General features: G+C 49.5%; 1 long non-coding RNA gene across 1 annotated transcript; it reads left to right on the top strand.

Moving 5' to 3' along the window:
• The first annotated feature begins 2 nt into the window (after positions 1–2).
• On the top strand, positions 3–14,750 carry LOC140703918 (uncharacterized). The gene is made up of 2 exons (XR_012083098.2): positions 3–197; positions 14,478–14,750. It is a non-coding gene; the product is annotated as an uncharacterized LOC140703918 (long non-coding RNA).
• Positions 14,751–14,754: the final 4 nt, after the last annotated feature.

Genomic DNA, 14,754 nt, shown 5'->3' with positions numbered 1-14,754 from the left:
AAGGTTGGGGACCACTGGAGCAAAGTGAGACGGATTCCTAGAGAGGAACTCTCTTAGACATTCTGGTTGGCTTGAAGAGAGAGAGAAGATACCTAGAGCGTGAGCATCCGAGACAGGAAAGAGATCAGAGAGACACGGAATCCTAGAGGGGCAGCACACCAGACAAGAGAGATGGATTCCTAGAGGTGACTGGAAAGGTGAGCAGGAGGACTGTGGCTTTCAGAGCAAAGATAGCCCTCCTCCCACGACGTGCTCAATCCTGTCTTGTGGATCACTTCTATGATTATTTGTGCTACTAGAAGGCATCGAGAAGTGGTTTTTGGATTTAGAGGAGTCTTGTACCTTCTGCTGTGTGTGGGGGTGGGGGTGTGTGTGTGTGTGTGTGTGTGTGTGTGTGTGTGTGTGTGTGTGTGTGTGTGTGTGTGTGTGTGTGTGTGTGTGTGTGTGTGTGTGTGTGTGTGTGTGAGAGAGAGAGAGAGAGAGAGAGAGAGAGAGAGAGAGAGAGAGAGAGAGAGAGAGAGAGAGAGTGTGATGCTGGATTTTCTCAAAGATAGCCTTCCCTGTTTTCCCCGTAGCTATGCAGTGCTCCCCCATTTATCTCAATAGCTGGAGATCTATCACCCCCTTATCCACCAGGGTCAATGAATCTTTACCCTCCTCTGAGGTTTCTAACCCTTCACCAGCTTGACTAGTTACAGTTTGTTTCATAGCTGGTCCTGCCATTTTCAAGTCAGTGAGAGGGGGGAGGTTTTCAATAACTGAGACTTTTCCCATTAGATTCCTGGGAATCTGTAGCCAAAACAGAGAATTTATTTTGAGTGGTGTTCATAGTTGACTCACTTACCGTTGCTGTCACAAATAGGTCCCTCTCATCTTAGCCGTGGTTGTTTAGCAACCTTCGGAGGAAAGTTAGAAGCAGTCGGCTGTCGTTTCCTTCTTCCCCATTTTGCCAATTCTTTGAGCTCCAATAATCCACAGTAATCCAGGTGTTTGAAAGGCCATTTAGGCCATCACTGTGGTCTCTAGATGCCCTCAGGACACACCAATAGGATGATGAGAAAATAGAAATGTCTGAGCATAAGGTTAAAATAAAAAGGTTTAAAAAAAGGAGCAAGCCATAGGACAGTTGTCATCATTGAGTGGTCATCTTGAGTCAACCCCCAAGTTGAAACATAACAAGCCTTCCTACTTGCAGAAGACGTAGCCATATTGGTCTGTGCAAGTGACACACACATGCACGCACGAACACACAAACACATGCACAAGTGCTTCCCTCCTGCTCTGCCTGCGAGGAAGGCTAAACAAAATTCCTCTCAAAGCAAAAAGGAGCAGATCTGGAAAATGGGCAAAAAGGCCCCCACGTCTCTCACACACAGACAGAGACACACGCACCATTCATAGGGGGCAAAAGAGATCCCCCAAGGGACCTCACAGGTCAAAGGCCAGCGTGTCCAACTGGAGACCCCCCAGCATCACCCGCTGGGTTCTCCCCTCCAAGAAGGACTGGATGCACAATAGAACAAGTGTCCCCAAGTCCCATCCTAGAGAAAAAGACCCCGAAGGATACTGTAGATGATGGTATTGAGAGCTCAGGAGAGGCCCAACAGAACCGAAAGGGGACACACACATTCCCCTTGTCCAGATCCCAGCCAAAGTTGTCCCACAAAGGGACCAAAGCCGTTGTCTCTGTCCTCTAACCAGGCCTGAAATGGCAGATTGAAAGCGATCCAGGTAATGCGTCACCTCCAGGAACCGCTGGAGCTGATAAATCAGCAATCTGGGACCTTGCCCAGGAATTGGAATCTTTGAGACTAGCCCCTCATTGTTCACTAGACTGAGATCCCGGGAGAACTTCTTTCATCACAGTCTTCTTCCTGCCTCCTTGAAAGCAAGCGGGGATCCCGCCCCATCTGCAAGGAGGCCTTCGCGCTCCCTATACCCACTTGGCCATCTCTCCCTCGGGCTGCTTTTCTGAGCCAGGAAGGACCAGGATCCAGCATGCATTGGGAGGCCACATTCAGCTCTCCAGGAATCTTGGCCACACCATCCAGATGCCCCACCTGAAAAGTGGCCATGAAAATGGGACAAGCAAGGGCCAGGATGGCATCCACCAGAACTGCCTCAGTTCCAGCAAGGTCTACCTGGCAGGGGTTCATTTGCAATGCCTGGTGGAAGCCTCTCACCCTTTTCTGGGTCTTCTCTCTCTCCCCCCCAGCAGAAACTTTGCTTTTTACTCCTGCCTTGTGGAGGGAGGGGAGGACCCAGAGATGAGGGGAAGCAGGTGGAGGACCCCGCCTTGTTCTTCCGGTTCCCATGCAGAGGCAGCCATAGGTCCCTTCATGAAGGGGAGGCCAAGAGGTGCCCTTTCATGCTTCTTTGTTGCTCTGGGCACCCCTCCCCATCCCACACCTTTCCCCGTCAGGTGGAAAGCCCCACCTTGGGATCCTGCAAGGGATGATTGGGAGGGGCTTTTCCTGTCCCTCACCGCCCAATCTTCCTCCCCCTGAGTTCCCTCCCTCCCAGTGTTATCCCTCTTCTCTGCTTCCCCTTCCCCCATGTGGAGATGATGGGGAGGGCTAATCCTGAAGACACCCATTAGGGGAAAAACATAGAGTCAGGAAGGTGGTAGAGGAGCTTCTGTCCTCAGTGGTGGTTGAGCAGGAACGGGACCTTGAAGGAGGGTGCCTGCACATCTCTCTCTCTCCTTTAACCCCCACCCTCCCACCTGCTTGGTCTCACAGGATGTCACATTCCCAGGGGTTACAACAGCCGAGGTCCAGTAAGCCAGTCCAAAGTCAGGAATACTAGGAATGCAAAGCCGGTATCCAAATACCAAACCAACTCACAGAACGTAGTCCAAGGTCAGAGGCCAGAGTCAAACACACAACGTAGTCCAGGGTCAGAATCCAGAGTCAACACACAACGTAGTCCAGGGTCAGAATCCAGAGTCAACACACAACGTAGTCCAAGGTCAGAGTCCAGAGTCAGGAGTCCAGGAAACACGGTTCAAGGTTGTAAGAGCGTGGATGCAAGCCAGGGGTTTTGACTCATTGCTTCCACAGAATCCTAGCTGACTAGGAGCTGCTTTTATAGTTAAATAGCCCCTTGAGCTGCTAGATACCTTTCCATCCTGTCAGTACTCAGGGCTAGTTGAATGGATGTTTCTATGGACAGCCTTTGAGTGATCCTCTGACCTTTTTGCCATAAGTCTTCCCCGAAGCCTGGCCCGAAGCTTGTCTGCTGGGGAAGGAGAATCTGGAGGCGGTTCAGGTGTTTCTGATTGCTCAGCATTCTACTCAGCCTCAGTTAACCCTTTTGATTCCAGGTCTTCAGCTGTACTCATGACAGTATCCCCCTCCCCAGGGCTCCCCTCTTCAGATGGGCCGGGTTGATCGGGATAGGTAGCATGGAACTGCCGTATCAATTCAGGGGCGTGTAGATTACTGGCGGGTTCCCACGATTGATCCTCAGGACCGTAACCATACCAATCTACAAAATACTGAAGACCTCCTCAGTGAATTCGGGAGTCTAAAATCTGACGCACCTCGTATTCTTCTTCACCATCGATCAGAATAGGTGGAGGTGGAGCCGGAGGTGAAGGTCAGGCAGGGTCTGATGCAGAGACAGGAACAAGGAGAGATCGATGGAAAACCGGATGGAAGCGGAGAGTATCTGGAAGTTGTAGCTGGAAGGCAACAGGGTTGATTTGTTCCAGGATTACATCGGGTCCTATAAACCGAGGGTCCAACTTACGGGATTGGCCAGGTCAGCGGAGGTAACGGGTGGAAAGCCAGACCTGATCTCCTGGTTTCAGAGGTGGCCCTTCTTGTCGCTTTCAGTTGGCCACTGTCTTATAAGCTTCTTTAGCCTGCTGAAGCTGCTCTCGGAGTAAGCCTTGGAGGGCCTGCAACTCGCGTATATGGGCATCGGCAACAGGAACCATGGTTGATGGTAAGGTAGCCGGGAAAAAGCGAGGATGGTACCCATAGTTGGCTTTAAATTGTGTCTGTTCTGTAGATGTGTGTACAGCGTTATTGTAAGCAAATTCCACCAGGGGTAACATGGTAGCCCAATTATCTTACTGATAAGAGGTGTAGCAGTGGAAATATTGTTCTAAGGTAGCATTGGTACGCTCGGTCTGTCCATCTGTTTGGGGGTGATATGCTGACGACAAGTGCACCTGGGTACCCAAACTAGTGTGTAAGGCTTGCCAGAACTGGGAAGTGAATTGGGAACCTCGGTCAGAAATTAGGTGCGTCGGGAGCCCATGTAGACGGAAAACATGATGGAAGTAGAATTTGGCGGTGTCAGGAGCTGTGGGAGGTTTGGAACATGGGACAAAATGAGCATCTTAGTAATAGTAGGCATCCTTCAGTCTCGAAAGACTATGGTAGCGTGCTCTGTATGGAGGACTTGGAACAGCGTCTAGTGTGGCTGAGGAGGCCAATTCGAGAGTTACAATCTCTTCCACACTGAAGACAAATCCAATCTGTCCCCTGTCCAGCTCCCTGGTTTTGCTTCCTTTGTGACTTCCTCTTTACCTCAGCCTGCTGGACAAGGGTCTCTTCAAATTGGGAGAGGCCGTGATGTACTGCCTGCCTCCAGGCTGAACGATCAGATGTCAGAGTTTCCCATCTGTTGAGGTCTATTCCTAAGGCCTTCAGATCCCACTTGCAGATATCCTTGTATCGCAGCTGTGGTCTCCCTCTGGGGCGATTTCCCTGCACTAATTCTCCATATAGGAGATCCTTTGGAATCCGACCATCAGCCATTCTCACAACGTGCCCAAGCCAGCGTAGACGTCGCTGTTTCAGTAATGTATGCATGCTGAAAATTCCAGCTCGTTCTAGGACTACTCTATTTGGAACTCTGTCCTGCCAGGTGATACCAAAAATCCGTCGTAGGCAACGCATATGGAAGGTGTTCAGCTTCCTCTCCTGCCGTGCACAAAGGGTCCAGGACTCGCTGCAGTACAGGAGTGTGCTCAGGACACAGGCTCTATAGACCTGGATCTTGGTATGTGTTGTCAGTTTCTTATTGAGCCATACTCTCTTTTTGAGTCTAGAGAACATGGTGGCTGCTTTCCCAATGCGTTTATCCAGCTCGACATCTAGAGAGAGGGTGTCAGAGATGGTTGAGCCAAGGTACACAAAGTCATGAACAACCTCCAATTCTTGTGTGGATATGGTAATAGAGGGAGGTGAGTCCACACCCTGGCCCATGACTTGTGTTTTCTTCAGGCTGATTGTTAGTCCAAAGTCTTGGCAGGCCTTGCTGAAACGATTCATGAGTTGTTGGAGGTCTTCAGCAGAGTGGGCAACAATGGCTGCATCGTCTGCAAAGAGGAAGTCCCGCATGCATTTCAGTTGGACTTTGGTCTTCGCTGTCAATCTAGAGAGATTAAAGAGCTTTCCATCTGATCTAGTCCGGAGATAGACACTTTCTGTTGCAGTTCCAAAGGCATGCTTCAGCATGACAGCAAAAAAGATCCCAAAAAGTGTTGGTGCGAGGACACAGCCCTGTTTCACTCCGCTTCGGATGTCAAAGGGATCTGATGTTGAGCCGTCAAAAACTACAGTGCCTTTCATTCCATCGTGGAAGGACCTGATGATGTTAAGGAGACGAGGTGGACATCCAATCTTGGGAAGTATTTTGAAAAGGCCATCCCTGCTAACCAAGTCAAATGCTTTTGTAAGGTCTATGAGACCACTAAGAGCGGCTGTTGTTGTTCCCTGCATTTCTCCTGCAACTGTCGGAGGGAGAATACCATGTCAGTGGTGGATCTATTTGCTCGAAATCCACACTGTGATTCCGGATAGACTCTGTCTGCAAGCACCTGGAGCCTCTTCAGCACAACACAGGCAAGCAGCTTCCCTACAACGCTAAGAAGAGAAATACCACGGTAGTTATTGCAGTCACCCCTATCACCTTTGTTCTTGTACAATGTGACAATGTTTGCATCCTTCATGTCCTGTGGTACTCCACCTTCCCTCCAGCAGAGACAAAAGATTTCATACAGTTCGGTGATGATGATCTCCTTACCGCATTTCAGCACTTCAACAGGGATGTTGTCCCTTCCAGGTGCCTTGCCAGAGGTGAGGGAATCCAAGGCCGCGTTTATTTCTGCTAGGGTTGGTTCGCTGTCCAGCTCTTCCAAGACAGGCAGGCACTCAATGTTATTTAATGCTTCTTCGGTTACTACATTCTTTCTGGAATATAGCTCAGAGTAGTGCTGCACCCAGCGTTCTATCTGCTGTGCTCGGTCCTGGATGATCACACCTGTAGCAGACTTCAAGGGAGCAGATTTCTTCTGTAATGGACCTAAGGCCTGCTTGATACCATCATACATTCCTTTGATGTTACCTGTGTCCGCTGCTATCTGTATCTGAGAGCAGAGCTGAAGCCAATAGTCATTGGAGCATCTCCTGGCAGCCTGTTGGACTTGGCTACGAGCGGCTCAAAGAGCTTGCAGGTTGTACTCGCTAGGACAGGCTTTGTATGCTGCTAGAGCTCTTCTCTTATCCTCAATGGCTGGCATTAACTCCTCCGAATGGGCTTCGAACCAGTCAGCCATCTTTCTGGTCTTCTTGCCGAAGGTGGACAAGGCGGTGTTGTAGACAGTGTTCTTGAAGTGTTCCCATCGTTCAGGTGCATTTACATTAGCTGGACCTGGAAGGGTTTCCTCGAGTGCTTGGGCAAATTCCTTCACTTTTCTTTCATCGTGAGTCTTGTTGATGTCAATACGTGGTCTTCCTTCCTTTTTCATGTGATACAATTTCTTTGTTCGCAGTTTTACTCTACTACACACCAGGGAGTGATCAGTATCGCAATCAGCACTCTGGTATCTGCATGTGATCGTAACACTAGGAAGGCTAGAACGTCTAGTGAGGATCAAATCGACCTGATGCCAATGCTTGGATCTTGGATGTCTCCAGGAAACTCTGTGTTGCAGCTTCGTATTAAAGAATGTGTTGCTGACACAGAGACCATAGTAACAGCAAAACTCCAGTAAGCGTTGGCCATTTTCGTTCATCTTTCCAATGCCAAAACGGCCTAGACAAGTGGGCCAAGAATTGTGATCAGCACCAACTCTAGCATTAAAGTCTCCAAGAATGAACAGTGACTCTCTTTCAGGGACTTTTTTGATAGTAGCTGCCAGATCGTCATAGAATTTGTCTTTCACTTCTGTAGTGGATGACAGTGTTGGTGCATATGCACTAATGAGGGTTACTGGTCCTGCTGATGAGTGGAGCTGCAGAGACAGGATTCTTTCACTCCCCACAGTGGGTGGAACAATGCATCTCAGGAGAGTGTTTCTGACTGCAAAGCCAACACCATATTCCCTGGTCTCATTCGATGGTTTTCCCTGCCAGAAGAATGAGAAGTTTTTTTCTTTGACAGATCCCGAGTCTGGCAGTCTTGTCTCTTGCAGGGCAACAATGTCCATCTGCAGTCTACTCAGTTCCATGTCAATGACAGCTGTCTTGCGCACATCGTCTATTTCTTGCAGGTCGTTAGGAAAGCCGTAGTCAGGAAAGCCAGGGGTCATTGTCCGTACATTCCAGGTGCCCAGCTTTAGGGCAGAAGTTTTCTTATGATTGTTGCATGGTGCACGGTTGTCGATCTGCTTGTCGGGTTTCACCCTAAACCCCACGCACCCCGTGAGGTTAACAGACCGTGGCGAGGTAGCACCTTACTGGCTGGGGGCTGCCCAGCTTAAGGCGGGCGGTATCTACCTAGTGAGGTGCAATGACCTCTCCCACCGTCAGAAGTAGCCCCTGGCGTCCTGCTCTAAGCCAATTGAGCAGAGACTTATAACCGGTAACTTCCCGTGTTGTTTCGACGCTGTATGCGAAGCTGGAGTGTCCTCTCCAGAGCACGAAGCCTGGGTAAAATAGTATGGAGGATAGGCTGTTACCCAAGCAGCAAATCCCCCCTCTCCACATCGCTGAAATGGTCCAGTGGAAAGGCAAGAGCCAATACAACTGGTTCCAGCAACGTCGCAGGAGTTGGCAGAATGAAAGAAAATGCCTCCGGGACTCCGGCTCCGGATTTTGCCTCGAGGTTATCTCCTGAAGCCCTTTCCATAAGTGGATATAGCCACAAGGCAGTGGAGGTTTAAATTTGGAGTTTTCCTTCTCCTAGATGGGCTGCCTTCCAGGGCTGACGAGTCCCACCTACCTTAGTAAACAGGTCCACTATTACTAAGACACAGGTATACCCTTGTGACCGCGGGAGATCTGTGATAACATCCAAAGATACTGTGTCCCAAGGGCCGGCCAGTACAAGTAATGGTTGTAGCAGACCTGAAGGTTTGGCTGGTATGTCCTTGGCTCGACGACAAACCTCACAAGAACCAACATATCGGGTGACATCAGCTTGAACATGGGGCCACCAAAACTCCCGTGTGAGCAAGTGCAGAGTTTTGTACTGACCAAAATGTCCTGCAGGAGCGTTGGTTAATCCGAAAGGCATGACCAGATATTCATGTTGGTCATAATGTGTTCCAAAAGCCGTCTTCCACTCGTCGCCAACACGAATTCGTACCAAATTATAGGCTCCATGGAGGTCCAACTTGGTGTAAATCTGTGCCCCTTTAAGGCCATCCAGAAGTTCGCCAATCAATGGTAGGGGGTAGCGCTCTCTGATAGTTATTTTGTTCAAGGCTCTGTAATCATTGCAGGGGCGGAGCTCCCCACCCTTCTTTTTAACAAAAATGACAGGTGCAGACAGGGGTGACGTGGATGGCCGGATGAATCCCCGTTTCAGATTTTTATCAAGGAAAGCCCTCAAGGCTGCGAGTTCGGGTTCCAACATGGGGTAAATCCGTGCCACAGGTGCCACAGGCACCAAATTGATAGCACAGTCAAAGGGTCGGTGTGGAGGTAGTTGGTCAGCCCCCTTCTCCTCGAAGACATCAGCAAAGTCCTTATAATCCAAGGGTATCACAGACTTGTCTGTTGACCCTGCTGCGGCCAAGGTAGCTGGTGGACCCAGATGCGGACACGGGTCCCTGAAATCTAACTCTCCTTGTGTCCAGTCCATTAGGGGGTTATGGGTTCGGAGCCAGGAAAGTCCCAAAATAAGTGGAAAACGGGGCATGCGGGCAATATCGAAGTGTAGTTGCTCCTGATGGTGTTGAACCTGGAGGATGACCGGTTGGGTTTCTTAGGTCACAGGACCAGAGCGGAGGAGACGACTGGAGCGGAGGAGACGACCATCTATGGATTCAACTAGGGTCAGGATCTCTTTGTCTTGTACAGGGATCCAGTGCTGTTTCACAAAGGTTGTGTCAATGAAACAGCAACCCCCCAGAGATCTTGCATTCTAGATTTGACCCCTCCTCCCCCTCAGTCTGCAGGAAGGCCTTAGAAGGGGGAGAGCGGGAGGCATCTATTTTGTTTTTCTCTGGTTCCTCCTCCTCTTTCTCCTTGGGGGGTGTAAATTTGGAGGGGGGGACTGATGGGAAGTCTGGGAGGGGTCTCATTCCTCCCCGAGTAAGACCCCCAAGCCCTTTGTGTGTGTTGGTGGGTCGTCCACTTTCCTGCGAGGGGACCCCCTTCTTTCCCCAGATCTTGCTGGATCCCTTTGGGGGGTGGCAGAGGGGGAAAGCGGGAGCGTCCATTGTGTGTACTTTGACCCCCAAAGCCTCTCCCCCCAGATGGGAAGCGGGCTATGGGGTACAGCGGGGAGGAGCGAGGGAGGGGGCCCTCCAAGCCCACCCACGGCTCTTCTCTGCATATGTGCAAGATCCCTTCACTGGCTGCTTAGCTCGCTCTCCCGCACATGCGGTCCTCTTCCCCACTGACCATTGGTAAAGCCTTTGGGTCCGAGTCCCAAGTTTGAGTCCTTCACACCAAGTTTAAGTCTGAATCATTGGTACAGAGTTTTGAGTTCCTATTAAAAACAAGCTTTCCCCCCCTCAAAAATAGGGAAAGGTTGGGTGGGTTCTGAGTTGAGCCTGAGTCATTGGGAAAGAAACCCCTCTCAAAAAAAAACCCCTTTCCAGTTTGAGTGGAGTCACTGGTGCTTCTCGACAGCGAGTTTTCTCTCCACTCCTGGCCTCCTTTCTGGGGGGCTTTCCCCCCCCCAAGCACCGAAATGTGACACCCCTGCCCCAAAGCCCACATCTCCTTCGTACCACAACTGGCCCTCCCAGCCTGTGGGGGGGGGGAGAAGAGAAGTCTTTCTCTTTCCCCATTCAAACGTTTGGGGGAAGAGGAGACAGGACCAGAGGAAAAGCCCCACCCTGTTGAACTTCTGCCTGTCACGGAAGCCTTTAGAAGGGCAGGATTTGAATGTGACGACACACAGATAGGAGGCGGCACGAGTGAACCCGTCAACCCGACCGACAACAACAGCGCATCCCTCCGCCCCCTTTTCTCTCTCTTTCTCTCTCTCATGAGGGAGGAATTTTTTAAAAAAATGATCGGCTACTAAAACTCGAGAACCGCCTTCCTGAGGCGAGAAGTTCTCGCCTCCTTCTCAACTGCGCAGGTGCCACAGACTCACCCCACCCCACCCACTGGCTAACTCACACGCCTCTCGACCCCCTCTCTGGAGAAGAGGAGCACATGCGCAGTAGGGAGAGCTGGGCAGCCAGTGAGGATTGCACGTACGCAGAGACGAGCCGTGAGTGGGCTTGGAGGGCAGCCAGTCAGGCACTAGAAGGGAAGGAAGGGGTGGGGGAAATGGCGGTTCTTGGCCGTCCAGCCTTCCAGGGGGATGGGCTTCCGCCCGGAGACAAGTAACACGAAGCCGGAGTATAAGGAGCCAGCTCTCATTGGGTCTCCATTGTCTTCTGGGCGGAAACAGAACGTTGCCGGGTTGCCAGGCAACTCCTTCACAGGCGCCACAAAATGGCAGAGGGACGCCCAAGGAGACCAGCCCTGGAGGGCTTCCTCCCAACAACGGGTGACGCGGAAGAGGCGCGACCTCATTGGGCGGAGCCAGAGCCTCCAGACGGACTCAGAGTCTCCCTCCTTCAGCCTTGTCCTCTTGAGACTCCGGAAGTCCGGAGAGGAGGGGCATCTGGGTTGGTCCTCCTTTGAGGAGGAGGCGGAGGATGGCGGCTGGGGCCACCCCTCAGGAAAGGAAGCGAGGAGCAGCAGCGCCCCTCACAGTCAGATTTCCCCTCTCCTGTGGAGTCTGAGGAAGGGAGTCTCTTACAACAGGGGCAGCAGCCTGTTCTCCAGAGCGTTGTTAGCCTTCTGCTCCTCGCAAGACCCGTCTCGCGAGTCATACATCTCAGCCTTGCTTCAGGCATCTCGGTGTGACCCAGACCTCTAGTGAGAATCCCTGCCCCACCTCCGCTGTCCAGCCTCTTCTGTTTAACCTACAGGATTTTGTCCTCACCCTCAGGCAAGATCTGCACAGAGGCCAAACAAAAGAAGGGGTGTCACTCCCTGCCAACAGAAATCTAGAGCATCGGGGATATAGAAGGAGGATGTGTCCTTTTTGTTTTGTTCTCTTGGCATCACGGGGCTGTTTTCGGAAAAAGCACCATAAATACGCAATAACCTCAGAACCTTTGCAGCCAGAACCACTAAACGGAGGCTACTGTCCTTTTTGGGCACTACCAGAGGAAAATATATATATAAAATATATATAAATATATATAAAAATGAAGGTAGGAGGGAGAGAGGAAGGACATAACACAAGACTGAGTTTGCAGGCCTTAAGGATGTGCACTAGTCCCTAAGGTACCACTAAGCATGGGCTTTGGTATATTTTTCACTACAGTTACCAGAATCCAGCAGGAACCTTATCCCCACAGCTAGAATTCTCGTCCTTTTAGCTAAAAAAGAGAAGACATCCAGGCTCTCAGAGTTAGGTATATCGTCATGGACATATACCCCTTGTGAGTGGAGTTATACCAGTTGTGATGATATTCAGTGGAAGACAGTCTGTTACCCCTCCTCCTCTCAGCCAGCGGAATCGAGGTAACCCTATCAGCCGACCTTGTGATCTGCACATGGGGCTGTTAAAGGCCGGGTGGGTCCAATTAGACCTGACAGAAGAGAGAAAGGGCTGATCTGAGATCTGAGTAGGAGAGGAAAGGAGAGCTGCACTTGCCCAGGTGTGCTTCCCAGGCTCCTCCATCCAGCATCAGGGCAGGGCAGGGGTGCTGCCCTCCTCCACAGGAACTCCCTGAATATCAGAACGGTCTCTGCTCTCTTGCATCTCAGTTTACCAGATGCACTATCACTGGGCCAGAATGGTGGCATACCACTCCTACCGTGACCCAGCACACCTGCATACCAGAGCTTATGAAATAGGCCTTCGCTGTTGTGTTGCGATGCCTTGGACATCAAACATGCATGCGGAGCGACAGGTGCTGATGGATGCCATGGTGGTCATGAGCCTGTCCCTACATTCCACCAGGGCCACACATGTGGCAGGTCATGGTGCAGACCTGGTGTCTCTCACTCCAGGCCAGCGAGAGGATGATCTAAAGATGGTGAATCTCGAGTCCCTCCCCTTGTCATGGTCAGATCCTATCCTACTGAAATTTGGACTCTGCAGAACGGTATGCCCTCGGCAGGGAGGAAGCACCTATTATTAGGGTTGTCCCCTGAAAACGGATTGATCCCTATTGGTTTCCAAAATGTCCTAGCAGGTGTTGAAGGAGAAATGTACTTTATTTTACTTTAATTAGATTTATACCCTAGACCAGGTCTACTCAGGGCGGGGTATAATGTAGGGAACAATGATGACCACTCTTTGTCACCTTCATAGATGATCTTACAAAGGTCTTTGATTTGGTTATCAGGGACAGACTTTTTAAAATACTTCCCAAGATTGGATGTCCACCTCGACTTCTTAACATCATCAGGTCCTTTTATGAGGAAATGAAGCTCCCTGTAGTTTTTGATAGCTCAACATCAGATCCCTTTGACATCCGAAGCAGAGTTGAATAGGGATGTGTCCTTGCGCTGACTCTGTTTGGCCAGGATCCTCTACTTCATTAATTAATAAATTGACTTGTCTTTCCTGATAGCATTCACCAACAATTCTATAACCAAATCAAGTAATAACAGGGAAAACGGGTACAGTGGTGCCTCGCTAGACGATAATCTGTTCCACTGAAATCACTGTTTAGCGAAAGAATTGTCTAGCAAAAAGCATATCGTTGTCTAGCAAAAATCGGTTTGCGAAGCAGGGACCAAACATTGTCTATCAAAATTCCCCCAAAGGAATCACAGTTTTGCGAATCGCTATAGCGATCGCAAAAAGTCAGTCTAGCGAAAAAACTGTCATGCGGGGTAACTGTCTAGCGAGGCACTACTGTATCCTTATATTTGTCATGGATCAGATTATGTGGTTTAAATCATGTACTGAAGATGGGATATGTAGTTGTGAACAATGTGAAATGGATTCCATATTGGTTCTGTGCATGAATGATTTTGCATGCTGGCAGTGTATTTCCAGAGGGCTGTGGGAATTTTTTTCCTTTAGGCCAGGACAAGCCAATACAAGATAAGAAGACCAGACACTTCTTGTGGCGTAGAAGGCAATGGATTGAGAAAAAACAACACCTGTTTCTCATGAGAAGAGAAGGACGGACTGCTTCTATAACCTTATGCCGCAATTGGATGACAGCTTGAGAGACGGAGAAGGATGGTTCCAAGAAGCTTGAAAAAGGAACTTTTACTATGTGTAGAGATCCTTCTTTTGTTCTACATTTTTGTTCTATTTTTTCCATCATCAATTTTTCTAGGTCTTGTTGCCTGCTGCTCCGTGCAGGTAAAAGACTGGGGAAGATGTAGGGAGACAAGGAAGAAAGAAGGGGGGGGGGGGCTTTATGACTTTTGCCTGCCCTAAGGAAGCCTTTAGTGATTTTTAGAGCTATTGTACTTAAAGGAGAATTATTGCTTTATCTATATTTTGTAACAAGCCTTGAAAATGTTAATTTGCTATGCTTTTGCATCAAACTGACTTTATTCTGTAAATTTATATTTTTTCAAAAAAAGTATTAATTATAAAATCTTTTGATCTCTTGAACAGTGAAGCTGTCATAGCTAAACCCTGAGGGGGAAGCAAGGCCACATTAAGCTACTGAGTCCTACCTTATTGAGCCAAGTAGGTCTAAGGACTACAAAGCTCATGTGTAACTTCTTATTGATTTTTTCCTAAAGTTGAGCAAGTATCTTTTTAGGGCAGACTTGTAAGAAGACGTTTGTTGTACGCCCTAGCTGAGGTCACCAAGGACTCAACCCAGCTGCATAGGGGTGCTCAGACTTCCAATTACTCTCTGTCCGACCAATCAAGTTCTCCTTCACAGGAAACTGGTCATGACAATATTGTACTCCAGCCTCGGGAAATCTGTTCTGGTCACTAATACTGTCACAATTTTTTCCATATATAATCGCAGTACCATGTGCCAGATCGATTTTTTTCTCTCAGAGTTCTTAATGCTGCCTATTCCATGGAATTCAATTATTCAATGCGCTTCATTATTCCTGCTTTCATTTCAGAGGTGATCCTGGACAGTGGAAAAGCAGATCACAGAAGAGGGTGGCAGCCTGTGCTGGATGGGGAGCAAGATCTTCTGGATCCAGGCTAGAGAGGCCTCCACAAGGACAAAATGCTGGAGATTTCTCAAAACGAGATCTCTCCAGGTAAGGATCCCTTAGCCACCTGGGCACAGATGACTGATATTTTTAACATGCCACTGTTTGTAGAAGTGGCCAGACCTTCAAAGAAGGTCACAACCAATTAATCTCAAATAATCCAAGAACCACCAGTCAGCCT

Source organism: Pogona vitticeps, chromosome 2 (genome assembly GCF_051106095.1).
Source record: "Pogona vitticeps strain Pit_001003342236 chromosome 2, PviZW2.1, whole genome shotgun sequence".
In the NCBI taxonomy this organism is placed as follows: domain Eukaryota; kingdom Metazoa; phylum Chordata; class Lepidosauria; order Squamata; family Agamidae; genus Pogona; species Pogona vitticeps.
Note: the sequence above shows the minus strand (reverse complement) of the source record. Positions and strands in the feature narration are given on the sequence as shown.